Source organism: Pseudorca crassidens, chromosome 13, assembly GCF_039906515.1.
Source record: "Pseudorca crassidens isolate mPseCra1 chromosome 13, mPseCra1.hap1, whole genome shotgun sequence".
Lineage (NCBI taxonomy): Eukaryota > Metazoa > Chordata > Mammalia > Artiodactyla > Delphinidae > Pseudorca > Pseudorca crassidens.
Genome location: NC_090308.1, coordinates 8,101,123 through 8,128,015, shown reverse-complemented (window position 1 = coordinate 8,128,015; position 26,893 = coordinate 8,101,123). Strand labels below are relative to the sequence as shown.

The 26,893-nt window shown below is 46.1% G+C and overlaps 2 long non-coding RNA genes across 7 annotated transcripts; both read right to left on the bottom strand.

Moving 5' to 3' along the window:
• Positions 1-536: 536 nt before the first annotated feature.
• LOC137204379 (uncharacterized) lies at positions 537-26,208 on the bottom strand. 3 transcript variants are annotated; one of them, XR_010933586.1, is made up of 4 exons: positions 26,091-26,208; positions 24,049-25,843; positions 1,617-1,722; positions 537-691 (listed from the first exon to the last, which is right to left on the bottom strand). It is a non-coding gene; the product is annotated as an uncharacterized lncRNA (long non-coding RNA). The 3 variants fall into 3 exon arrangements; XR_010933588.1 differs by lacking the exons at positions 537-691; positions 1,617-1,722 and adding an exon at positions 17,534-19,473; XR_010933587.1 differs by lacking the exons at positions 537-691; positions 1,617-1,722 and adding an exon at positions 23,053-23,841.
• Positions 3,992-12,128, bottom strand: LOC137204378 (uncharacterized). Of its 4 annotated transcripts, none has more exons than XR_010933583.1 (3): positions 11,664-12,128; positions 10,356-11,003; positions 3,992-8,904 (listed from the first exon to the last, which is right to left on the bottom strand). It is a non-coding gene; the product is annotated as an uncharacterized lncRNA (long non-coding RNA). The 4 variants fall into 4 exon arrangements; XR_010933584.1 differs by having other exon boundaries at positions 10,356-10,539; positions 11,664-12,116; XR_010933582.1 differs by lacking the exon at positions 11,664-12,128 and having other exon boundaries at positions 10,356-11,657.
• Positions 26,209-26,893: the final 685 nt, after the last annotated feature.

The following is a 26,893-nucleotide window of genomic DNA, read 5'->3' as shown; positions in this document are numbered from 1 at the left end:
CGATCATTATAGCTACCATGTTGTGTGCTGTTACACACGACACTCCACGGACACCCTGCTGCCAATCCTCACAGTGGCTTGGGAGAGAGATGTCATTCTCTCCATTTTACAGATGTGGAAACTGAGACTCTGAGAGTTTAAATATCCTGCCTGACATGGAGACGAGTTCAAATCCACACTGTTTAGATTTACGGTACGTATTTGTTCCTCTGTGCCCCTTCCTTGTTTTCCTCCTGCACAAAGAACCCCGACATTGTTGTGCTCAAGCAGAGGCATGGAAACCGGTACATGAAGATGAGTGAGTTACCACCAAGGTAATGTGATTTGAAGGATATGATGAAAGAAGTGACTAGGAGCCATTGTCCTACAGACTGTGCACCTGAACTGACAAAAGCGTTACCTTACTGAGGGCGATCTTGTCAATTAACCAACACGTAGGCAGGAATTTACTTGATGTCCTGAATATGCACTGTCATCTGGCGGTAAGAAAGACAATGTTAGGGATCCATTTCACCTCCTTTAAACTTGACGCAAAGGTTAAACTCACACCCAGACAGATACACGTGTATATCAATTTATTATCTACAGACAATTCTAACTCCAATAAGAAAATTTGCTTCTTTGTTCGTATGTGAATCTTCAGGGAAAATACTTAGCTGGCTTCAGTTTTAGCTGGTTTAGTTACATAAACCTATCAACAAAGAGTGCATGAGAAAAGTCAGTTAAGGCCAGAAAATATGAAGAAAATTAATACAAAAATAAGTATGAAGAAAAGCTTTAAACGGCCAGTTTTGACTTATGTTTTCAGACAAATGTTTGTTTCAAAACAGCTGAATGGTATCTTAACCGATAGCAAAGAACAAAGAAAAGAAAATATTTACTTCTTGTTTCCAGTTTTGCCCTTTTGGTATTCAAAGATGTACTTAAGAAAAATATAGTTTATTTTACTGGATTAACCTATCAGATAGTGATTTAATAATGTTTATAAAACATATGCTTAAAAACCTGTTTCCACCCGCTTTTAAGCATATTGTATTTCTATTGCCAAGAATTCTGTAACAGTTTCTAATTTATTCAACCAGCAGTGACAGAGCCATTCCCTTTTTTAATATGCAAACATAGGCTATTGTCTATATAATGAAATAATGAAATAAATATTATAAGAAAGAACCGAATGACTATGTGCGTATAGTGATTCATCATGAAGAAACATTAGAATACAAAAATAATGGAAAAAATCCTGAGCCCTTCTCTTTATCCTGTGATCTACGCTAAATCCAGGCAGCTTGATCTCTACACCTGCCACCTTATTGTAACTTAGAATTCGTTTGTGCCCACTGGACGTGCCCTTAGATAAGCATCGCCTTTCCAGCCCTAAAAGATGCTCAAATCATGAAATTGTTCATGACTTAATTGCTTGATCTATGCGATGCATGTATAGATTTCAGTACTCACCAGAGTACTGGAATAAATATTCCCTAAGGTTCCCACTAACTAGAAGTCTATGATTTGTCCAGTGATAACTCCTTAGCCTGCAAAGACAAAATATAAACTGGAGGTTTACTAATATAGAAACTAGCAGGTTTTGATATTAATACTGTATACTAGAAACTTACATGTTTTCAAAGTACTCCTGGATCAGTTGTTCATAAAAATAAATTACAAGATGCCAGAACGTCAGCCGCTAGTCTCAGTGTCAGCTGGGCCTGGCTGGTCCGGCCCCTGTAACCAGAGAAATGCCAGCAATTCAGATAAAACTCTAGAGGGAGCAAAAGGGACCACAGTTTCCAGAGCAGGGGAAGAAAAAAGACAGATGGAAGATGTTAAGCAGCCTTAAAGAGTAAATTCTAAGGGTCAGAAAGGAACCAAGTGGATTTTTCACCTGGCTCAGGAGGAGGTGGAGATGAGGGAAAAGCCTGAAAAATGGCTGAAAACAGCTAGGTTGCACCCGCCGGGAGACTGCCCCCTGCTGGGGTTCTTTGGGAACAAGAGGAGATACTCTTCCCAGGAAGTCTTGCCCAGGCCCCTGATGGACCTGCCCGCCTCCTCCATTTGCTGCCTCTGAGCCAATCTACGAATCTCACTTGATTGACCCAAGATAGGCAAGCACCCTGGGCCACCCATGGTGAATGTTTACGCTGCCTGTAAAATATAGACCTCTGGGTAAACTGCATCATAATTAATCTTTAAATTTGCATTAATTGCAAAAGAATAAACAGATCTCCAGCAGAGAGAAGAGGCCTCTACCTTCCCAGGCTGACCGCACAGACTTGTGTCCATGGACGCTTCTCTCAGAACCGTAAACTGCAGATCTGTTTACAGTGAGCTGTGCGTTCCGTTGAGTCAGGTCAATGGAATGTGTGGCTCCGAGTTCCCAAGTGTGATGTGCAGCCTAGAGGGTCCTGGAGTTAATGTGTTGATGCTGTTGTGTAATTAAATCAATACAGACGTTTTCAAGGGGGAAGAACATTTTTATTGTGGAAAATTTCAAACACAGACAAGAACAGAGAAAGTATGACAATGAACCCTCCTTTGCCCACTCTTCAGTTTTAACAATTATCCCAATATTTTGCTGATCTTTGTTTGCTTTTTACACCTTTCTCTCTCTCTCTCTCTCTCTCTCTCTCTCTCTCTCTCTCTCTGGGGAGCTTAAACATGGTACCTTCAAGTTCAAATCAAAGAGGACTAACTGTGCCATTCTTTACCAACTTCATACCTTATTGTGAAGCTGTATACGATGCCCTGTTGTGACCTCACACGTCACAGCGAGATTTCACTGCCGAAAGGCCGCGCCCTTCCAGAGAGCCCGGAAGTGAGCTTCAAGTGGCTGAGATGGCAAACCGACAGGAATCACCCTGCGGTAGGCAGGACCCCCTCTGGGTGCGATTATAAAAATAATCCCAGGGTCTGATTTCCGTTTGTTCATTTGTAAAAGAAGCATTTTGCCGCATTCCCATCTGGTCTTTTCTTTTTACAAACGCCTGCAGGAGCCGTGGCCTCCGCCTGCCGCTCATGACCCCGCGTGTCTGGTCCTCTCACGGCAGCGCCTACACCACGCCGGGCCCGTTGACCAGGCTCACCCCGTGTCAACCATCCCCTTCCCTCTCACACAGCCACCGTGCGGCTAGAGACACCCTCCTGAGGGCTTTGCAGTTATTCATTGACTAATGTGTGCTGGTCTAGAGACTATTTCTGAAAGTGTTCATTAAAAAATAAACTCATTTTGAAGTAAACCAGTCGCCAAAAAAATACTGCCTGATTCCACGCGTAGGAAATATGTAAAGGAGTCAGAATCATAGAAACAGAAAGTAGAGCGGTCATTGCCAGGAGCTGGAGGAGAGGGAATTCATGCTGAATGGCTGTGGAGTTTCAGTTTTGCAAGAGGAGAAAATTCTAGAGATCTATTGTACAACAGCGTGAATATGCATAACCTAACTGTACACTCAAAATGGCTAAGGTGGTAAATTTAATGTTATGTGCTTTCACCACAACATAAACAGGTAGGGAGCTAGATAAATAAATAAGAACTCATTTCATGCAAACTTATTCTGATTTGGCCCCAAAATAAACACCTCCTACAGTTTTGCAGTTCTCATTTTTCCACAACTCAACTTTTTTTGTAAATGAGGAAACTGAGTATTTCTCCTTTCTGACCTCCTGTGCCACCAAAGGTAGTTGCCAATCGGGGGTATTATTGAGTTTTCTTAAAGCTATTTCACTGGAGGTCAGAGAAGGCATTGCTTTGGAAGGTAAACCGTTTTCTTGTGTGCATTATTAATTCTTCTTTCCCAGATCTTTCCATTTTACTAATAAAGAGGGAAGGAAGTTAAGGTTTTTTTTTTTTGCGGTACGCGGGCCTCTCACTGCTGTGGCCTCTCCCGTTGCGGAGCACAGGCTCCGACGCGCAGGCTCAGCGGCCATGGTGTTAGACCTGCGCGGTCTCCTAGGAGTTTCGACTCGCCCAGGAAACAACAAGAGTCGGAAGTCGATGCAAAACGCAAGAGGTTTATTGAAGGCCGGTGCACCGGGGTTCCTTGGTCCTCACGCAGGAGGTCGAAGAAGGAACCCTTTTGGGCGCGAATATGTCAGTTTTATAGGTTCCCACTTCCCCGTATGTAAATTATAGATTTGGTTGTGTTCTCCTGCTGATTGGTCCCGGCTTAGGCTCGGACCAGAGAGGGAAGTTGTCCCCAGCTGCCTGATTGGTCTTTGACAGACACCTTTTTTACATTTTGTTATCTCCCCTCCTTCTCGGAAGGGGGCCGGACATCCTGGAAATTCACCCATTGTCTAAGAAGCCCCTATTGTCTGGAGAGTTTCTTAATCATTAGCTGGAACAATGTCCCTCGAGTCCCACATTCCCCCCTTTTTCTTGTGACTATTGATTCCAATCATGGAATCTCAACCTTCTGTTCGTAAACTTTGGTACTGTTGTCTTAACATTAGAACTTGTACAGTACTGATACGTTCTCTAATAAATGCTATCAAGCGATTTAGAACACATGGTCCAAAAGTTAAAATCAACAATAAAACAATAAGAGGTCCCAACGGAGTAGAGATTAAGGTGGTAAACCAGGGGGACTTATCAAACCATGATTGAAACCATCCTTTTTCGTTCTCTCTCTCCCTTTGCCTTTTATCTAAGCGTTCCCTTAGTTTATCCATGGTTTTGGTAATGGTTCCTGAATGATCAATATAAAAGCAACATTCTTCTTTTAGAGCGGCGCATAATCCCCCTTCCTTAAGAAACAGCAAATCTAGGCTGCAACACCATTTCTGAAAGTGAGGTGAGTGATTCCTTTAGTTGAGTTATGGAACTTTCTAATGCTCGAAGGTCGATGTCTACAGCCTGTCTTAAACTTGCATAATACTGGGGTTGTTGTATGAGGGCTGTGGTTCCTGTTCCTATCCCGGCAGATATTCCTAGTCCTAGAAGGACAGCCAATGTGAGGGTTACAGGTTCTCTTTTGTTTTTTGTTTTTCCTACATATTCATCTAAAAAGGATGAGTCTGAATGGTAGATAAGTCTAGGGACTAATTGCACTAACACACAAAAGTCAGCTGAAGTATTAAGAACCTCTAAAGAGACATAAGGGGTGAGCCCTGTGTTACATGTCCACCATCCATCTTGAGGAGGTACAAGATATCCTGAGCCTGAAGGGAGGCTAAAATCATGACAAAGGTGTCTATGGGACTGGGGAGGTGTTCCTATACAAGTACCATTTCCAAAAACCGAGGACAGGGTTAATTTACTGTTCCCTTCTTGCTTCCATCGACATTGGTCTGAGGAGGTAGAATTAGTATAGTTGGAGCTATATCCTATAGCATCATAATAAGGGGGAGGGGCAGCATAGCAAAGCCAACATGATTTTGTAGCCTCTGGGTTTGTAGCATTGAGAACCGTAAAGGCTGCCTGCACCAAAGAAAGCATCCTATCCTGAGGAGTCCCAGGCTTAACTGTGGGTTCTTTGGATCCAGAGGTTTCATTAGTCTCATTCTTTGTTGACGTAGTTGAAGGGGCCGGGGGAAGCAAAGGGGGGCCAAGTATGGGATTTGGGCCTATTGATATAGGAGCAGGAGTCTCAATCTTTAGCTTAAGGGTCATTAATATTCCTAAATCATATCCCCTCATGTAAAATCTAACGCCCCAAGAATGACCATTTATCCATTTTTTATCTCTTTTTCCGGGATTACTAAAGGAAATTTTAAGGGGATGACACCATCCTGAACATTTACTCCGGTGTCCGGTATCCTCATTATGAGAATAATTAGCCGTTACAGTAATAAAATCCCAAGTTGAGGTGGGTTTCCAATTAGTATCCCCGGTAGTTTCACATCCCCAGCTTTTGCAATAAAAGTTTTCAGTTCCACCACATTTATAATTCAGAGATCAAGGGCGGTGGAACCCGGGGCATACGTAGAAAGTGAGGATACCAAGCATCATTCTTTTGCCTGCATTTTTGCAACCCGGCCCAAACCAATCAGTTTCCGAAACTTTGGAAGGGGCAGTGTTCATATCATGAGAATCTTCTGTATCCCAATAAGGTGCTCCTATAGCCAATTTACAAACATCAGGAAAAAGATCTGGCCACCAGGTCCAGGGGGGTGCAGTATGACTAATGGACCAGGTTACATCTCCAGTCTGAGAAATTACCTGCCAATTTAAACGTTGGGGGAGGTGAGGGCTAAAATCACTTACAGTCAGTAAAGGCAGTAAAACCAAAATTATAAGTCTTAGCTTCGTAGAAGCTTGAGTTTGAGCGGGTTGTCGGTTCTTTGGGCCCGCCATCCTGATGATGCCGTCGCTGGTGCAGCCTTCACATGTGAAGCATGGATCCAGGCAGCGATGCCGTCCACTTTTATGGCCGTTGGGGTGGTGAGGAGGACGGTGTATGGTCCTTTCCATCGAGGTTCCAACGTCTGGGTTCGATGCCGACGGACGTATACGGAGTCTCCGACTTGGAAAGGATGAGTTTCTCCCGGTGTTCCCGGTTGGTAGGCCTTGGCGAGTTGGGACCATATTTCTTTCTGGACCAATTGGAGTCCCAGTAGCCTAGCATATAAGTCAGTGTTATTTTGACAATCAGGTTTTATTTCTTTTCCTAAAGTGAGGAGGGGAGGCGGGGCACCATATAATATTTCAAAAGGAGTAAGATGGTATCGGGAAGGTGTATTTCTAACCCGGAATAGGGCCAAAGGAAGGAGCACCGTCCAATCGGTACCGCCAGTCTCCAAGGACAATTTAGTTAGGGTCTCTTTTAGAGTCCTATTCATTCTTTCTACCTGACCTAAACTTTGGGGTCTATAGGCACAATGTAATTTCCAATCAGTCCCCAAATATCTGGCCACATCCTGACTTACCTGGGCGACGAAGGCTGGACCATTATCAGACCCTATTACCTTTGATGCTCCAAATCGAGGAAAAATTTCTTCTAAAATCTTCTTGGCTACTACAGCAGCTGTTTCTTTCTTTGTTGGGAAAGCCTCTATCCATCCTGAAAAAGTGTCTACAAAAACTAAAAGGTATTTATTACTGTACCTTCCAGGACGCACTTCAGTAAAGTCCACTTCCCAGTAAGTTCCTGGGTGGTCCCCCCTGAGTCTCTTTCCAGTTTCAAGTTTCCCTTTGTGAGCATTTACCTGTTGACATGGGACGCATTCCTGCACAATTTGTTCAGCTAATGTTGTCATTCCAGGGGTTTCGTACCCGGCTTTTTGTAACAAGGCTACCATCTTTTTAGTCCCCAAATGTGTCCATCTGTGCATCTGTTGTAACATGGATTCTGCTTGCTGAGGGGACAAAGTTCCTTTTGTTGTGGCCGGGATGATTTCTTCATCGCGGCCTGGTTTTTCAGGAACTTTATCTGACAGTCCTAAAATGACTTCTCCCGATGCTATTTCTCGGGCCACTTGGTCAGCCATATTATTTCCCCTAATTATTGGGGTATTTCCTTTTTGATGTCCAGGGCAGTGGATGATACTGACTTTAGTAGGAAGCATGAGTGCAGTCAACAAAGCCACAATTTCGTCTTTGTTTTTAATTTCTTTGCCACCTGAAGTTAGTAGCCCTCTCTGTTGGTAAATGGCACCGTGGATATGAGCGGTAGCAAACGCATATCTACTGTCTGTGTAGATGTTTACTTTTTTATTCTCTGCCATCTCTAATGCCCTCGTCAGGGCAATTAATTCAGCTCATTGGGCTGAGGTCCCTTGTGGTAGCGCCGCTGCCCATATGACTTGTTTTCCGTCTACTATGGCTGCCCCAGTTCGACGCTTACCTTCCTCCAGGAAACTGCTCCCATCCGTGAACCAGGTGAAATCAGCATCAGGGAGGGGCAGGTCCATCAGATCTGGCCTACTGCCGTGTGCTGCGGCTAGTACTTCCTGACAATCATGTATGATGGTGAAGCCTTCCAAGTCAGGATCAGGTAGCAAGGTGGCTGGATTGAGTCCTGTGGCTGGAGCAAACTTGATGCGATCTGAGTTTAGCAACAGGGTTTGGTAATGGGTCATCCTGGCATTAGTTAGCCACCTATCCGGTGGTTGACGGACTACATTTTCCAGGGCATGAGGAGCTGTTATCGTTAGATTTTGTCCTAAAGTTAGTTTGTCAGCATCTTTGACTAGAACGGCCACTGCAGCGATTATCTTTAAACAGGTGGGCCATCCTGATGCCACAGGGTCCAATTTTTTGACAAATAAGCAACTGGGCGATTCCAGGGACCCAATTTCTGAGTCAATACTCCTTTTGCAATGCCCTTATTTTCGGCCACATATAAATGAAAAGGTTTGGTTACATCTGGCAGTCCTAGGGCTGGAGCTGAAAGTAAAGCTCGTTTGATTTGGTCAAAAGCCCGTTGTTCCTTATCGCCCCAAACGAAAGGAGTGCTATTTTTGGTTAGGGGGTACAATGGGGCTGCCAGCTCAGCAAACCCTGGAATCCATAGTCTACAGAATCCGGCCGTCCCCAAAAATTCTCTAACCTGCCTGGCGTTTTTGGGAGCCGGAATTTGGGCCACTGTATCCTTTCTGCTCTCCGTGAGCCATCTTTGCCCCCCTTTTAATAGATACCCCAGGTAACTGACCTGTTGTTGGCATATTTGTGCTTTCTTGGCTGAGGCTCTATATCCCAGGGTTCCAAGTTCCGTTAACAGTTTTTCAGTACCCTTGATACAATCTTCTTGGGTCTCAGCAGCTAATAAAATATCATCAACGTATTGGAGTAATGTTACCTGGGGATTTGATTCTCTATATAATGCCAAATCCTGATGGAGGGCTTCATCAAAGATGGTCGGGGAGTTCTTAAATCCCTGAGGTAGCCGTGTCCATGTCAGCTGACCAGACATTCCCGATGTTGGATCTTTCCATTCGAAGGCAAAGTAGGGTTGGCTCAGGGGAGAGAGTCTTAAACAAAAAAAAGCATCTTTAAGGTCCAAAACAGTATACCACGTATGTTGAGGTGGAAGAGTGCTCAGGAGGTTGTAAGGGTTTGGAACTGTGGGGTGGAGGTCTGCCACCCGTTTGTTTACCTCTCGTAGATCCTGCACCGGCCGATAATCATTTGTTCCTGGTTTCTTTACCGGCAGGAGAGGGGTGTTCCATGCTGATTGACATCTTATTAAGATGCCCAAGTCTAGTAGCCTCTGTATATGGGGACGGATACCGTCTTTGGCTTCTCTACTCATGGGGTATTGACGGACCGTTATTGGGGTGGCAGTTGCCTTGAGTTCCACTAGCACCGGGGGCCGATTTTTGGCCATCCCCATTCCGGCAGTTTCTGCCCAGGCTTGAGGGAACCGAGTTACCCAATCAGTAACATTAACTCGTGAGGATGAAGGCTGCTTGTATAATTTATATTCATCTTCTAATTTCATAGTCAATATTTGAAGTAACCTTCCCTTATTATCAGTTATGGTGGGACCTTCTGGCTGAAAGTGGATTTGAGCCCCTACTTTGGAGAGTAAATCTCTTCCCAGCAAAGGATAGGGGCATTCCGGAATAATCAAAAATGAATGGGTTACTCGTCCAATCCCAAGATCTACTGTCCTTCGTGTGGTCCATGAATATTGTTTATTCCCAGTGGCTCCTTGTACCCATGACCTTTTAGCTGAGATAGGACCTTTTGAGTGGAGAAGGACGGAGTGCTGGGCTCCGGTATCTACCAAAAATTGAACAGGTTCCCCCTCCACTTTAAGAGTTACCCGGGGCTCGGGGAGAGGGTTCGAGCCCTGACTTTCCTAGTCTTCTTTCAATGTTAAGATTTTGTTTTTGGTTGGCCTTCCTCCATTCTTTTTCTTAGGGCATTCTCTCACCCAATGTCCTTTTTCTTTACAGTAGGCACATTGGTCCTTGTCTAATGGCCGCCTTCTGTCTGCCGTTCGCCCTTCCTGCCTATTTCTATCCCCTATATTTCTTCCTCCAACCACAGTGGCCAGTATCTTACTTAAATTCCTCTCCTGTCTCTTATCCCGTCTTATTTCACGGGCTTCCTGCTCTTTCTGCTTTCTTTCTTCCTTCTCTTCCTCTGTTTCTCTTTTGTTATATACTTTATCTGCCTCTTTTACTAACTCCTGAAGCGAAAATCCCTGCAAGCCATCTAGCCTCTGTAATTTCTTCTTAATATCAGGGGCCGCTTGATCTATGAAAGCCATTGCTATAGTAGCCCTGTCCCTCCGAAGTTGGATCATAAGGGGTAAAGCGTCTAAAGGCTTCCATTAAACGTTCCAGGAACACAGTTGGCGATTCCTGGGGCCCCTGAGTTACTTCCCTTACCTTAGCCAAATTAGTGGGCCGTCTGGCCGCTCCATGGAGACCCGCCACCAGAGCCTGGCGATACATTTTCAGGCGCTCCCTACCTTCCGGGGCATTGAAATCCCAGTTTGGCCTGACGAGTGGGAAACCAGCATCAATCTCGTTAGGCAGCTGGGTAGGTTGCCCATTGGCGCCTAATACATTTTTTCTGGCTTCTAAAAGAACCCGTTGCCTCTCCTCAGTCGTTAGGAGAGTCTGGAGCAGCTGCTGACAATCATCCCATGTGGGCTGGTGGGAGAAAACAAGAGATTCTATTAAAGCGGTAAGGGCCTGTGGACTTTCGGAAAAAGTTGGGTTATGCATTTTCCAATTATAAAGATCTGCAGAGGAAAAGGGCCAATATTGGAGAGGTCTATTCCCTTGGCCATCGGGGGGGCCATATTCTCTAAGAGGTAGGGCAGTGGAGTCCGGGGAGATAGCCCTCCGGCTCCTAGTGCCCACTGAGGGACCCCTTTCTTCTTCCATCATGGATGGTTCCCTTGGTGCCGAGGGCAGTGGAGCTGGGGGTCCTCTAGGTGGTAGGGGATTCGGGGCCGGAGGATAAGGGGGTGGGGAATCCAAAAGCAGCAAATCGGACTGCGGGTCAGGATAAATCGCCTTCGGTAGATCCGGGGCGTCGGGTAGCTTCTCCGTGTTGGGGTTTTTCTTTAAGGCTAATATCTCCGACGCTGCTGATGTATGCGCGGACGTACCTGTTGAGGAAACAAAGGGCCGGACCCACGGAGGTGGGGAGAGAATTAAATCTTCCCAGACCAAGACATATGGTACTTGGTCTGGATGTCCGTGGGGATCTATATTAAATATCTTAGACTTCAGCAGCTTAATCTTGTCTAATAAAAAGGATCCTTCGGGGGGCCATCCTATCTGAAATGTTGGCCATTCAGAGGCACACAAAGTCTGCCACTTTCCTTTCTTTACCTCTACCGAAAAATTATGGGCTCTGGCCCGAACTTCGGTCCAATAGCTTAGGGTAAGGGAAAGAGGAGTCGTCATAGTTTGTCCCATTGTCGTCCGTCAGAGAAGAAGAATAGACCGCAATACAGAAACAGTTAAAACTCCACGAAACACATATACGTATGGGCCACCGCGAGCTCGCTTCAAAACCGAAACTTCTTCAGATGGCAGTTATCACCAAGGGAACTGCCGAAACCGAGTGAAGGGGAGACAGAGTTTGCCTCTCCTTCCAGATGAGCCACTAGGGCGTCCCCTAGGGCTCATGGACGCCGGCTATTAGCACGTCTGCCTAGCCAGAGGTCCGATACAGATTCCATAATAAGCCGATTCTTACGGCTTTCCTCCGATAATGGCCCACAAAGAACAAGGGACAAACAGACAATCAAGCTCGAGCTTACCTGGTACCTCCAACTCCCGATGTTCTTGTGGTCCGGGGCGAGTGGAATCCCGGACGAGCCCCCAAATGTTAGACCTGCGCGGTCTCCTAGGAGTTTCGACTCGCCCAGGAAACAACAAGAGTCGGAAGTCGATGCAAAACGCAAGAGGTTTATTGAAGGCCGGTGCACCGGGGTTCCTTGGTCCTCACGCAGGAGGTCGAAGAAGGAACCCTTTTGGGCGCGAATATGTCAGTTTTATAGGTTCCCACTTCCCCGTATGTAAATTATAGATTTGGTTGTGTTCTCCTGCTGATTGGTCCCGGCTTAGGCTCGGACCAGAGAGGGAACTTGTCCCCAGCTGCCTGATTGGTCTTTGACAGACACCTTTTTTACATTTTGTTATCTCCCCTCCTTCTCGGAAGGGGGCCGGACATCCTGGAAATTCACCCATTGTCTAAGAAGCCCCTATTGTCTGGAGAGTTTCTTAATCATTAGCTGGAACAATGTCCCTCGAGTCCCACAATGGCTCACGGGCCCAGCCACTCCGCGGAATGTGTGATCTTCCCGGACCAGGGCACGAACCCGTGTCCCCTGCATCGGCAGGCGGACTCTCAACCACTGTGCCACCAGGGAAACCCAGGAGTTAAGTTTTTAGCATTTATCAACTTCTACCTCTAAAAGAAAATCCAGTTTTGGAATCTTCGGGAGTTTCTGGAGAGATCCAGAGCCGCAAATGTTGTCGAAATCCTCCACTAGCTTCCTGCGTGTTGACTGGGGGGGGGTCACAAAAATGCCAGATTCCAAATTAATCTACTAACGTTTTCCAACCGGCTGCTCTTGGGGTCCATCAGGAGGCAACCACAGCAAATGCCCACTTAGCAGTGGGGCAGGAGAGCTGGGTCAGCACCCTCTATCTCATTTGAAGATTCTTCTGGAATCAAGATGCATAAGGCTGAGAATATGCTTCAAGTAAGGGGGTCTCTTGAGGAAAGGGGAGGGGCACCGGGGCTGCCAGGAGGAGCAGAAACACCCCTGAGCCAAGCTGACCAGTCAATGCAGGTCAGGAAGGGGCCAGGTAAGTGTTCTCAACTCTCAGTGTCCATCAAAACCACCTGGAGAGCTTTTGAAAAAGGGACACCCAGGACCAACTGAATCAAAATCTCTGTAAGGTGGAACCCAGGCATCTCACTCTGTTTTTTTTAAATATACTGGGTGATTCTGCAGTACAGGAAAGTTAAGAGCCACTGGACTAGCACCGTGGTCTATAGTACTCTGGGAAGACCTTCATGAAGTGATAAGCCAGCAGCCCAGCTCCCACCTCCTCTCTTCCTAGGAAACATACAAAGCCTTTGCGGTGTCCTATACCTTCATATAGGACAAGGTGTGGTCCTCGCCCAGCAGGACTCACATCACCTGGGAGCTGGACAGAAATGCAGGATCTGGGGCCCTGCCCACACCCACTGAAGGGAAAGCTGCTTTGTAACCCGGGCCCGAGGTGATTTCTACGTGTGTTAAGATTTGAGAAGCCCTGTACCATACCATTTTATCATGCCACTTTTATATACTGCAAGCTCTTCTATTCAGGACTCTCTAAAAATAAAGGACACTATTGGAAATATGGTTGCCTGTTGTAGTAACACCTGCCAAGGGCTGCCACTCCCAGACAAAACAATTTTCTTTTGCATTTCCTGTTGTCATATTGACATTACAGCGATAAGATCAAGGATAGCTATTTTTCTCTAAAGCTAAGTTTGTCCCTTGGCCCAGATGGTCTTCTAGGCCTTGGAGCTGTTTCTTAAAAGAAACAGAAGAAGCCCCACCCTAACACTGTCCCGAAGGCCCAAAGGGGAGAGTTATTTGTACATGGGGATGTTGAAGGCATTATTCCATCTCCTTGAAAATTTTATTTTCCCTTCACATCCAGATCTAGTCCAGGAAATAATTTATTTAGAAGGTTTTTTTTAAGTTTCCAATTAAGAAATCTTGGAAAGTAGTTGACCTATATTTACTGTAACCATATTTTCCAAATAAAATTCCAGACACAGGGTCTGATAAGTATGCGTGTACTTACCACATTATTTAAAAATAAAATTAAAAATAAAATGTGCTGCTTTTTTTCCTGCTTAAAAAAGTAATTCATGTTTATCTTAGAAAGTACAGAAAAGTCAAAGAAGAAACTAAAAACATCTGTAATTCCACCATCCAGAAACATTTACATCCAGAAATGTTACATTTTAATCCATATTCCTCTTCAGTCTTTGCCTATAACAGAAGACAATTTTTTTATCAAGTTGAGTAGTATACTGTATATAATTTTGCTTCCTGAATTTTCCAATTAAAGCTATGGCACAAGGATTTTCTCATGTCATTGAAGATTCTGTGTAAGCCTTACTTTTTTCTTCTTTCTTTTTTTTTGCGGTACGCGGGCCTCTCACTGTTGCAGCCTCTCCCGTTGTGGAGCACAGGCTCCGGACGCACAGGCTCAGCGGCCATGGCTCACGGGCCCAGCCGCTCCGCGGCATGTGGGATCTTCCCGGACCGGGGCACGAACCCGTGTCCCCTGCATCGGCAGGCGGACTCTCAACCACTGCGCCACCAGGGAAGCCCTGCCATCAATTTTTTGCCATTATTAAATATACTGTAATAAACATTCTTGAACATATATCTTTGTTCACACTTCTGAAAATTTCCACAGCACAGCATAGCCAAGAAGCAAAAGTTCTGTATAACAGGGGACTTTCCTGGTGGTGCAGTGGTTAAGAATCCACCTGCCAATGCAGGGGACATGGGCTCGAGCTCTGGTCTGGGAAGATCCCACATGCTGCAGAGCAGCTAAGCCTGTGCACCCCAACTACTGAGCCTACGCTCTAGAGCCCACGAGCCACAACTACTGAAGCCTGAGTGCCTAGAGCCCGTGCTCCACAACAAGAGAAGCCACCGTAATGAGAAGCCCGCGCACCTCAACAGAGTAGCCCCTGCTCACCGCAACTAGAGAAAGCCCACGCGCAGCAACGAAGACCCAACGCAGCCAAAAATTAATTAATTAAATTTAAAAAAATAAGAAATACTGTATAACGGGATAAAATTCTTTTATATCTCTTCATATACATCACCAGCTTTTTCTATGGAAACGTTGTACCAACTTATACTTAACACCTTTCTGAAGGTACCATGGGAAAAAATTTAAATCAGTACTGTTCCAGAAAATTCAGATTTAAAAAATAAATTTACTGAGCACATATTTTGTGCCAGAGAGTGTGCTAAGTGCTTTACGTGTACTGTGTCAGTTACCTCCTTACAAAAGTACCCTGAGGACAAGATGCTATTATGATTCCCATTTTACACACGCAGAAAGTTTGGGTAAGTAGTCCAAGTTATACAGCCAATTCGTTGTAAAGTTCAAAGTTCAAAGTGAAATTGATTCAGTGTAGAGGTTTTTCTTTTCCTGACTCCAATGATCACTCTCTGTACTCTCCACTCGGGAGGCCTCTGCGGCAAGGGTCCCAGCTGAGGGTCTGGAAGAGGGTCAGTAACCATCAGGAGAGCCTAGTGCAGCGCTGGGACAGACAGCTGACCCTGGGCCAAGATCCCTGAGCGACCAGACCAGAATGCCCCGTGGTCAATGCCAAGTTCTCAGCGACACTGACAAACTGGGAAAAGGCAAAGCAAAAGGACATGTGGTGAGCCAGAAGGACTGATGAGGTTATTTTCAAGCACATGTGAGACACCCAGGAGCCCCTTGTAGGGGATTTCATGGAAGAAGAGCCCAGTCCTGGGGCCTCAGAAGTTTTGCTCGTGGACACCGAGTCACTGCAATTGTGTTGAACGGAAAGCCATCATGACCTAGAGGAAGGGGACTGTCGTCTTTCCTTTTTAGATGAATTGATCTGCGGCTTCTCAGGGCACCCCCTACTTTGCATATTTTGTAGGCTGTTCCACGCTGAGGGGGTCGTTCATGGCCTAGCGGGTAGATGGGGCTCAAAACCCAGCCCAAGTTCCATTTGCCAATCTGGGCATGCATGGAGTTGTGTCCACCTCCCATTACGTCGCTGACCTCACACTCTACTATCCCTCCCAATCTGCAACAGTCATGCCAGCCTCAGGGCCTTTGCCCTGGCTGTTCTCTTTGCCTGGAAAGCTTTGCCCCATCTCTCCTTCTCAATGACCCACTGCCCCATGAACAATGACAGCTCCCAATACCCGCTCCCAGACCCCCACACCATGCCCTCCAGGGGGACAATGAATTTTGTTTGTTTTGTTTGCTGATCTATTCCAAGTGCCTAGAACATTCCTGGCAAATAGCTCTCAATAAATATTTGTTGAATTGAATGAAATCACCAAATGGGTAAACCACGGAGATGATTAAGTCTTGCTTCAGTTATTTTTACATTGAGAGAACTGAGAGGTGGAGTGACCTTATCCAAGATCACTTGTAGGTTTCATTTCCCCTAAGTGCCCAGACTTTCAGAACTGGCCTTGAAGTTCTCCAGCTCAGCCCAAACAAAACTCTCCCTCAGTGAGGCCAAGAGCAGGTCCAGATCTGATAAAGCAATTGGCAAAAGGCGTAAATGATAAGGAAGCATCATCCTTCCAGGGAGTAAGCTTCAGCTGAACCTCAAACGGAAGGAAAAGCTCTCTCTGAGCTGCAAGTCAATTACACATCTTCTCCTTTCCTACCCTCCCGAGAGCAACCACCTAACAACAAGGAAGGCTGCAGGAAGCCAAGTCCCCAATCCACCTTGTCCAGTAGTTCAAAGCCATCCCCATCCCCTCCCCTTTCTCCTTTGCAAGAGGCCGGACCCTGGAAGAAATCATTCTAAGCAATGAGACAAAGTGAGCTGCTTCAGGGATGTTCAAACCACAGTTCATTACAAATGCCCAGTGTCATAAACACCTCTCTCAAATATTTCCCTCTTTCCTCACCAAGCGTTTGCAGAGAACAAACACGGATTATACACAATTTGGGAGCAGATTTGTTTTTTCCATGACCTCTGTTCTCTTTTAACAAGCAATTTGTTGTATATGTTAGCTTAAAATAAAATAAAATTCTGGCAATGGTTATCAAAATTGAGAACCCCCAAAATAAAAACTCTCTCTTAATAGGCGTGTGTTCTGGGATTTCAAATACAAGGTTCACAGACCCCCGGAGAGATCCTTGTATGGAATTCTGTGGTCTGTGAGGCCCCTAAAATCATATGCAAACTTTTGTGGATGTATGAAGACACTTGGGGGTTTTTTGGTGAGCTCTCATTAGATTCTCAAAGGAATGTTTCTCCCCAAATTACTGAGAACCATTGATTTTTGACACAGTCAAAAGTGTTAAAACCTGAAGGGGTGACAACCAAACTTAACTCCCCAGTGTGCAATGCAAAATTTGTGGTAACAGAGTATATCTACATCATTAATACTTTCTCTTTTGGGGAGTGCCATTATCAAGACACAATATCCTAGCTAAATAAACATTTAGTTTGGTTAACCATAAAACAGGGTGTCATAAATTAATTTCCCAATTGTTATTCCTGGCTGGTGATAGGATTAACAGTTTGGTCTTTGACTATTCTGTCTGTCTCTCTCTCTCACATTTAGCCTTGTGCAAAACATCACTTTGCAAAATAGATATTTTGAATCATATTTTTCAGGTAAAGAACCTCAGACTTGGACTTCCCTGGTGGCACAGTGGTCCCAGCCAGTGCAGGGGACGCTGGCTCGAGCTCTGGTCCGGGAAGATACCACATGCTGCGGAGCAACTAAGCCCATGTGCCACAACTACTGAGCCCGTGCGCCTAGAGCCCATGCTCCGCAAGAAGAGAAGCCACCGCAATGAGAAGCCCACACACTGCAACAAAGACCCAGCACAGCCAAAAATAAATAAATAAATTAATTTATTAAAAAAAAAAAAGAGGGCTTCCCTGGTGGCGCAGTGGTTGAGAGTCTGCCTGCTGATGCAGGGGACGCGGGTTCATGCCCCGGTCCGGGAATATCCCACATGCCGCCGCGTGGCTGGGCCCGTGGGCCATGGCCGCTGAGCCTGCGTGGCCGGAGCCTGTGCTCCACAATGGGAGAGGCCACAACAGTGAGAGACCCGCGTACTGCAAAAAAAAAAAAAAAAAAAAGAACCTGAGACTCAGAGCATTAAGTAACTTATTAGGTCCCTCGGCTGGTAAATAAAGGGAGTCAAGATGTTAACACAGGCCTCCTGGATCCTGAATCTCGTGTGTTTTCCAACAAAGCAGACCACTGACTTTAAAATTTATATTCTCTCTTCCAAAATCAGGATTTTCAGTTCAAGTTTTTTCCTTTCATGGTGGGTGGTTAAACCAGAATATTTTATACCAGCAATTATATTTCCCAAATGTATTCATGAAAGATTTTTAAATATTGGTAGTTCTGACATGGTGGACGTCATCATAATGCATTTTCTCTGATTTTGGCTCTGAATCATGAATTAATAACAGTCTAAAATGCTGCTGTCACCCAGTTCAAAACTTCCCAAGAATCCTCCCTTTGGAGCCAAATGAAGCAGCCTAAGGTACACACGAGAACTTCTGAGTCCAGAGTGGCAGGCTTGGCTCTTCCAGGAGCTTCACCAAGAGAACCAGCAAGCAACTACCTGTGACTCCTTTCCCCAGATAGGAGCCATGCCACCGATCTCTCACCAGAATATGTGAGAGTAACACGAGTTAAAAAGCAACTCTCGGGACTTCCCTGGTGGCGCAGTGGTTAAGAATCCACCTGCCAATGCAAGGGACACAGGTTCGAGCCCTGGTCCGGGAAGATCCCACATGCCGCGGAGCAGCTAAGCCCGTGCGCCACAACTACTGAGCCCACGTGCCACAACTACTGAAGCCTACATGCCTAGAGCCCGTGCCCTGCCACAAAGAGAAACCACCACAATGAGAAGCCCGTGCACCGCAACACAGAGTAGCCCCCGCTCACCACAACTAGAGAAAGCCCACATGCAGCAACAAAGACCCAACGCAGCCAAAAATTTAAAATAAATTAATTAATTAATTAGAAAAAAGAAAGAGCCCCCCCAAAAAAGAATCAACTCTCTCCCATAGCAAATGGCATTTAAAGAAAATAGACGATGTACATATGTGTTATAATATGAAGGCTGCCTAGAAGAAAATGATTTGGAAAGAGCAGGAGACATTATTCATAGCTTTAAAACAGAGACTGTTCAAAATGGAAAATAAGGTACTTCTCTCAACACCACTGATGTACTCTTAGCGTCTGTATTTGGTGTGCCTCTCTGGGTCTTTGTGAGTTCCCACGGTAATCCTCCATGATTCATGAACTACCAAGTCACCATCACAATCTCCTAGTAGTTGGGAGGCATTTCACCCCCAGAAGCACCCATTTTCTCATTTAGCCAGAGAATGAAAGGAAGTGGGAAGGTCTGGCTCCACGCGAAAGTCTAAGAATGTCCCCATGTACGCAGGCTCCAGGGAAGCCTGTCTTGGTGGAGATATTGGAAAGCGTAGCTCACTTATCGTAGCAGATCACAGTTTCCAACAGAGCTTCCAAAAATTCATCTTCTGTATTTTCTGGCAGATCCACTTCTAAGATATTGGATTCTAGCAGACTCAGGTCAGATATCATCAGCGTGTGTCCTTATAACTGAGTCACCAATATCACGGACGGCCAAAGCGGCAGAGCAACCCTTCAAGTCTCCTCTCTCTGTGCCATTGTGCGGGGGCAGCCTCGTACGAGTCCAGACAAAGGCCGGCTTCCCTCAGCTTGGCTCCTTCCATAGCACGCGTGCTTCTTTATACATAGAGGACGGTAGACATTTGCTTGCCAATAACACACTTACCCGTGTGGATTTAGCCTGGAAAAAAGTCGTTTCTAAGTCATCAAGTCTAACCAGCAGTTCTCAGTGGAGGGCTACCGCCCCCTAGGGAACGTTTGGGAGATGTGTAGGGCCTTTTTTTTTGATAACTGTGAAGGTTGGGTGTTCCTGCACTGAGGGGATGGAGGCCAGGAACACAGAAGACAGTTTTGTACAACTTTTCAATGTCCCACGAGACAATTACGTAGGTGAGAAACTTGTTTATAGCTTTCTGATCCCGGAACCCCACTCCACTTTTATATCCAACTAGAAAGTATTTTTGAACCGTTTTAGTAGATACTGACTTTTCCAAGAATGCAACCATCATGTAAGTCAAAGAGAAAATTGTACGTTGTGTCTTCAAAATTTTACCAAGAGTCGTTCATGATTTCAAAAGATCACAACACCCACAGCAACACAGCTCAAGGATGGCAGTCGCTGTGACACTCCCAAGGCAGTGTGTGTTCCTAGCGGCCACATTCAAGATGGTGTGGGTGACAGCCCAACTACATCCCTTTATGTAGTTGTGCCTGAGCACTTACATATTGAACATTAAAGCTGTAATATTTTATTATAAATTATTTTCTTTTTATTTACCCTTTACTGAACACCCAGGGCATTATATTGATTTTTAAAAATTAACTTCCGTGGGTGAGTGACATTACGTATAAATTTGGTGAAACAGAATATTTCCTTTTAAAAGAGGTCTTTGTTTTGAGTCAGATTTAAACACTGGTGTGAAGCATGAAAACTCCTTTAGGTTAAGAGCTGCCTGATGAAATGGTCTTTAAGGATGTTTAGATGGAACGTGACATTAACTATGTCTCTTCAATGTTGCCCGACAAAGAGCAGTGAGTTTCTAATATTCAACCATAGGCATGCATGAGAATAATGTGAGCGCTTTTAAATATTACCAACACCTGGGTTCCTACCCTGACAAATGAAATAAGAATCCAAGTGTCAATTGCATGTACTTGAACCTTAAGACAACCCCTTAGAGGAGTGATTCTCCATCCACATCACATGTTAGGAGGTGCCCCTAAATATAGCAGCAACACCAATAGGCAAGTCTGAGTGAGAGCCAGTCCACATTATTTTCCTTAACATTTCCCAGGTGATTCTAATTTATGACCATTGATGGGAATCACTCTTCCAGCACATAACTAGGAATTCTGAGAACTTGAGGTGTTGGTCAAGAAAGGCTACGAGCTCTGGAAATAAATCATCAGGCTTTGCGTGTGAGCGAAGCCATTTGCTCTCTGTGCCTCAGTTTCCTCTCCTGTCAAATGAGGATCACAGTAGCATCTTCCTCATGGCATGTGGGAATTAAGTTAACACATACACAGCCCTTAGAGCATACCAGTTGTCTTTCTATACTCCGTAGTCAGCCAGTGAGAATTAGATAAATATTAGAAAAATATTCAGTATAATCCCAATCCTCTGAAATGTCATTCAAATGCCACATTTTATTACCATCTATTTCTAAGATGATAGAATATTCTGATTTAAAACTACTATTTTGCTTCAAGGTAGCAAACACCATCATTCAAATTTCCACTTCTTTTAATAACGCTCTTGAGTTAGTCAAAATCTGACTTTAAGTCACGTCTCCTGTGGCCTACATCACTCCACTGCCTGCCACATTCCAAGGCCAAGGTTAGAGGCTGGAGTGAACCTCAGAAAGGGCCTGGAGGAAGAAAGTACCCCACAGTCATTATAAGAGAAGCATCAATATTCTCAAGCATATTTTTCAATTTTCCATATTTTTGAGAGCATGTTTCAATGTATGGGAGGTATGAGCAAACATCTTAGATCTTTATGTCAATGGAGAGGTTAAAAAAATGAGATACTGCAGGAATCTGAAGGCTCAGGGACTCCAAGATGATTTTGAAAAGAGGGGATTTTTACAGAGCTCGGATGGTTGACGACACAAGGGAAATCCATTGGAGCAGCTGTCCCACTAGCTCCCTGCATGCTCAGACACTTTAGTATTATTTTCCTGGCTCTCGGCAACTCATTCCCCGGATCTGAGAACATCATCTAAGTCCTAATTGATGCTGTAGCTGCACCTGACCGGGAGAGGCAGCTGAGTCGAGGCTCCTCATCTGTTTAAATCACATATCGTAATCGGAACAATAATTCACATTCTCTTCTTCACTTTTCTGATTTAATTCACACACAGAGAGTATAATTTTATAACCTAAGAAATCTGCATCTTCTAAGACAGGAGGAGGGTCAGAGGGTCGCACAGTCCACTTTCTACCAGGGAGGGGAGCAGGTCTCCTCAAAGAATGAAAAGGCAGCAGGTCATCGCAGGCCTCCAGCATCCCATCCACCCTGGGGATGGTGTAGCCGCTATTTTCCGATAGGTCGCCTTTCTCCTATCATGTGACTCAATTTCTAGAATAGGAGTTGGCAAATGTTTCCTATAAAGGTCGAGATGGTAAATATTTTAGGTTTTGTGGGCTGCCCCCGTCTGATATTCCTCCCTGCTTGCTTCCCTCTCTCTTTTTCACAGCCTTTTTAAAATTTAAAGTCATTCCTAGCTCCAGAGATGTACAAAAACAGACCGCAAGCTAGATTTGGCTGGTGGACTGTAGTTGGCCAACCCCGGCTCTTGATAAATGGATCTAAAACTGGTGCCCAGGACTTAGGGCTAAGGTTTGTATTCCTGGTTTAAGCAGAATATGGAACTAGGTGGAGGGTCAGATGGAGAAGATAGAGCAGAGCAGGGACAGTATCTGGGTCCTTAACCCAGAGGGGGAAAATCCCCTTACACCTCCTTCAGATTTGTCAGCTGCTCTCTTTTTCTTTGGACGTAAAGAAGGGTGTCAGACAGCCTCAGAAGACAGAGATAAGACCTTCTTTTGGAGAAAAGGGCAGGTGTGCTGCCCCCTGTAAAAGTTTTGGGTTCTCTAAACTCAGAAATCCTCTCCTATAATAAAAGCCCCTGCAGTCATGGGTGTCATCTGGCCCTGTTCGGGTTGCCCTGTGGGAACTGTAGCTCAAAGCTAGTGCAAAAAAAATTCTGATCATCTGTTGCTGTGAGTAATAAAATCCTACGTCTCTGACCCGGGAGTTTTGTACCTTGAACAGAGCAGTCTGCAGAAAAAGAAACCATGAGCCAGAAAAGCATCCCCAAGGCCTGCTGTGGCATCTTCAGATAACTTTACAGACTGTATTCTGTTTACCTTTGTGTCTGACTCAGAATCTAGAACACTGTCGGACACAGTACGGTGATTTAGTAAGTGTGGAAGGAAAGAAGGGAGGGAAGGAGGAAAGAAAGAAGGAAGAAGGGAAGGAAGGATGAGCAGGGGGAACCTCCCTCGTGTAAACACTGTCCTAAGGATTTTCTGCGGCTACTCAATTTTTCCAAACAGAGAGAAATCAGACATTTCTAGTTCTGTCGCTTTAAAGCAAAGGATGAATTTATCCATGGTTCTCCTTACCCGCAGCTAAAGAAGAGAATCCAGGAGTGAACTAAAGCAATAAATAAAGACTAAAAGGTGTGTGGGGGGAGAAGGATATGTAGTATTTTAATAAAGTTTCCAAAATGTGTACTACATGGTTTGAGAAGGAATAGCTCAGGGATCCCACTGAACTGTTCAAATGCAGTTCAGTGAGATAGTATTAAATAATAGAGTGATATTATTAAAATACCTGGTACAGACTCTCTCTGTGTAATTACCCTAAATGAGTTATTTGGAGTGAGTTGCTATGGCTGTAGGATCTCTACGTATGACTAAACTTATGAAAAAGTGAATGGGGCCTCAGATGAAGTATCAGTTATGAAGATGCTCACAGTAAAAGCCAGCCCCAGAGCAATCACAGATGCTTTGAAAACACTGTGGGGGTAAAAAGCATGCTTAGGGAATGTAGGGTTTGAAATAGAATTATTGTTGTTATTATTATTGAGTTATTTTCCCAATAGTTTGCAATGATCTTTCACAGCTTTCAGGAAAGTCTTTCATATCATTGCCCCACACAGTGAATTTGGGTAAAAGAGGAAACAGATGGAACTTTAACAGGCAAGTCTGGAGACTGAAGCTTCATGGGGGTCCCTGGCACCAAAGAGAAGTGTAACAGGTCACCTGCACCCTTTCACGGCATGGAGAGCAGAAACGCAGCGTGTGGGTCTAGAGTTTTAGGACACGTGAACAGGTCTCTGGGCAGCAGAGGACTGGCGGGTCCCCAGGGCCAGATCCCTCTCTGGCACCTTCCTCATTAGCAAATGGGACAAGCGTGATAACCCAGCTGGTCAGATGTTCCATCCTTGACTTCAAAGAGCTGGTCTGTCATCTACAGCATTTTGCAAACACCGATTCACCGTGCCAAGCCGGGCAAGCGCTATAAGTATTTTCTGGGAAGCTGTTAGAATGTCAAAGGTTAAAAGTCAGAGATTCTGATTCATGCATGGAACTCAGGAGTATGTTTGTTTGTTTTTTAATTTCCCTAGTGATTCTAAATGATCAAGTATAAAAAATCACTGGCGTAGACTTTCTACTTTGGAATTTAATTAGATTGTCTTGTTCTTTTTTATTATTATTTAATTATTGCTAGGTTGAAGCTCCTCACCTAAGACTTGAGGGCTGTATTCCCCCACCCCACTCAATGGCACTCCAAATACTGAATGAATGAACGAGGATACATCCAGAGTCAGAGGATGAGGAGGAAGGATGCTTCTCTCATGGTCTCCACATTACGGGGAAAAGAGACACAAATACCCGCTTCCTAAGGAAAAGGAAGGGATGGAGGGAGGGAGAGGGAGGGAGGGAGGAAAGAAAGAAGAAAGAAATTATATAAAAAATTGACAGCGGGCTTCCCTGGTGGCGCAGTGGTTGAGAGTCCGCCTGCCGATGCAGGGGACACGGGTTTGTGCCCCGGTCCAGGAAGATCCCACATGCCGCGGAGCGGCTGGGCCCGTGAGCCATGGCCGCTGAGCCTGCGCGTCCGGAGCCTGTGCTCCGCGCGGGAGAGGCCACGACAGCGAGAGGCCCGCGTACCGCAAAAAAAAAAAAAAAAAGACAGAAAATTTTCCTTGGCTTCAGGGGAGCCATGTGATAGATCTCCGAAGAGAACCTCCACGTCCGACAAAGGGCTGTGGGCTGTCAGAGCAAGGGCTGCTGCGTGGACCCTGCCCACCCTTGAGTGAGCTGAACATGTGACCCTGTGAAATCATCCTTCCCCCACTGTTTCCCCAGTTGCAGGCTCTGTCCCCACTTCTCTTGGCAAATCCGCCCAAGGGGAGGCAGGACGTCCCCTTGTCCCCTCTGGCTCCACACTTACCCCTCTGTCACCGCAGCCTGCCCGCCCCCCTCTCCTACTCCCAGCACCAACAGCTCAGGTCTTGGCACAGCTGCCAGCTCCTTCCTGGGTCTCTCTCTGTCCCTTCCAAGGAACCTGGGCTCCTCCAAGTGTTGACAGGCGTCACGGGAGCTGGGCCGGGGGAAGGCTCTGCCCCTGTAAGTATGGCAACAATTGGCTTAAGGCAAGTGAGACAGGTTTCTTTCCTTCAGGATTCCTCGGAGCTTTAAGCTTGCTAGCGTGACCTGAATATTTCCTGAAGACAAGTGCATTATTGGAGCTGGCCCCAAATGCATTTGGCACCGGCATCAACTGTATGATGTGTCCTCTTAGAGCACACTCGCGCTTGGATCAGCAGGTGTACGTTGAGCACCTACGACGTGCCGGGCACTGTACCGAGCGCGAAACAAGCCCCGCGCGATCCCTGTCCCCCATGGAGCTTTCTCGGCGGCCAGGTCTGGGGCTCACTCCTCTGAGGTCCTCCTCTCGCCTTTCCCCTGGGTCCCCCGTCCTTTCCCTCTTCTGCCGTCCAGTCCTGCATCTTCTCTCAGTCTTCGAGGTCCCTTGAGGAGCAGGGTCTTTTCCCAGCTGGGCTCCAGTCTGTTTCCCACCTTTTGAACTTCAGGGAGAACCTTGGCTTTGGCCATCACTCCAGTTGCCACTTTAGAGAGTGTCGCCTGGGCTCTGCCCCAGGGCATCTCGAACAAGCCTTTCTCCTGGCACCGTCCTTCCCGGCTTAGCCTCTCTGAGCCAGGCTGCCGGCGTCCATCAGAGCTCTCTGTCTCCTCAATCCTAATCCCCTTCTTTCCTTTCCATGTCCTCCTGAGTCTGCAACGGAAGCCCTTCTGCTGAGCTGGTCCCACGGCTCCTCCACTCCATCCGTGTACGGGGTCCACAGAGAGCTCTGCTAGCCTCCCATCCCGGGCCCGCCCCCTCCCTGGCCCATCTGCCTCAGCCTGGGACTTCTCCCCGGCAGACTCACCACAGTCCCTCCTCAAAAATTTATACTTAGCTCCAGTGCATGGTGAAACGCTGTATCTTGCTCGGGTATATCCCTCATGGCTGTCTGTAAGTAAGGAAACAAAAATTAATACTCCCGCCCATCCACGTGCTATTTCCTTACATCTACCCGCTGCCCAGAGTCACCCACCCACTGTGGAGGTGTCCATACCCCCCTCTGGGAAGCAGCCCCGTTCTGGGAGCATGGTCCCAACCCACCCTCTCCTGCATGAGCGGCAGTGCCCCGTGCTCTGTGTTATACAGAAGACCAGCTCTGTTCCCCAGTCACAGCCTATTGGACCAGGGATTGGTACCTGAGCAGAAAGCAACTCCCATGAGCTGGACCCTGGGCAGCCAGGCACCCCCGATGGGGCTCGGATCTAGTTTCTGGCCGCGACTTCGGTTTCACACGGAGAACAGCAAGATGACCTGAAAAGGGGGCAATCGATCGGTTTTGCTTCCGAGAAGGGGGAAGAGATGAGTGAATAGGGCAAGAGGGAAGAGCAGTAGAAAGGCTCCAACACGATGCCTGATGGGCCAGGGTCGATGGTGGAGCAGCAGAGGCTGGTTAATGGCAGAGAATTCTTTGCCTTCTGAGTTTTGTGTGCTGCTGAGAGGCAGCCCCTCCCCCTTCCGTCTCTGCACACACAGCTTTGGTAAAGTCTGCTGGGCCCACGTACACTTTGTGCAAGTGCTTATGCACAGGTTGGGTTTGGTCTGGTTTGTTAGAACACACGGGGCGGGGTGGGGGGCGTTTAAGCCAGAATCAACCCTGTAGAGATTGTGTGAGAGGTACCTGAACCCCCTCGGAGAATCGTAACGAGCTCGGGGGGGCTGTGAGCGTCCAAAGCCAGGAGAACTGGGGGTTCCAATTCTTTGTACAAAGATCTGCAGGAGACGCGAAGCCACAGCTGACATTTACATTTGTATACACATATTCATTTGCCCACAGCCAACTCTACAACAAGCAAGAGTGGGGAGGATTTCTGGGTACAGTAGAGGTGGCTGAAAATATTTGTGCAGAAGGTGAGTTTGGTAGGAGAAAAGGAAGACAGCTTTCCAAAGAGCAGGGGTATTTCGAGATGGTGAACCAACGATATCCATAAAACTCAGAGAT